This window comes from Saimiri boliviensis, chromosome 3 (assembly GCF_048565385.1).
Source record: "Saimiri boliviensis isolate mSaiBol1 chromosome 3, mSaiBol1.pri, whole genome shotgun sequence".
Lineage (NCBI taxonomy): Eukaryota > Metazoa > Chordata > Mammalia > Primates > Cebidae > Saimiri > Saimiri boliviensis.
The window spans coordinates 114,454,067-114,454,856 of NC_133451.1; positions in this window are offsets into that span (position 1 = coordinate 114,454,067).

Sequence of the window (790 nt, forward strand, 5' to 3'; positions counted from 1 at the left end):
GTTTGATTTGTGGATGTGATTTGTTTTACTCTTTATGTTAGTAGAGTTAAGATGCTCAAGAAAAATAAAAGCTCAAGAATCCCCAGCAGCGAAAAGAATGATGCAAACAGCACCGCTTCATTCGTTATCTTATTTGCCCTTCAAACACACAGTTAAATAATTCAGCGGCCACACGGCATACTGGAGAGGAGCAGGCAGAGGGAAAGCCATCAGAAGTCACGGGCCAGGAAAACAAGCATTTCCTAAGAAGCAAGTAAATCCGAGGGGACGAGGAGTAAGAGGCCCTTCAAGGCGACCTCTGTCTGCCCTGCCAAAGACTCTGCTTATAGAGTGGAGCTGGTTGCAGCTCCTTGTCTCAGAGATGAAGGAAGTGAATAAACACAGGTTGGTGACAAGCACAGACACACCCATCATTCGTTGTGAGCAAGTTCCAAAGTCCCACATGTCTCGGTTCATGGTTCAAGGTTTGTCATATATTAGGCCACTTCCCCTGGACACTTCCCTCCTTCCCTCATTGCACAGACACTTACTGAGTGACTACTGTATACCAGGCACTGAACATGCAAAGGAGATGTGGCTGGACCAGATCTGCTCTTACGGAAGGCTTCCCATTGTAGTGGGGGAGACAGACAATACGTACCTGTGATGATGTCAGATAGTGCTATGTGTTGTCAAGAGAACAAAGGTCGTGGGAAGCGTGGGGACAGGGCCAGTCAGGAGCAGGTACTGAGGAGGCGGTACTTTGGCAACAATACGCGTTCCAGACAGCAGAAGGCTACCGCAACATCCC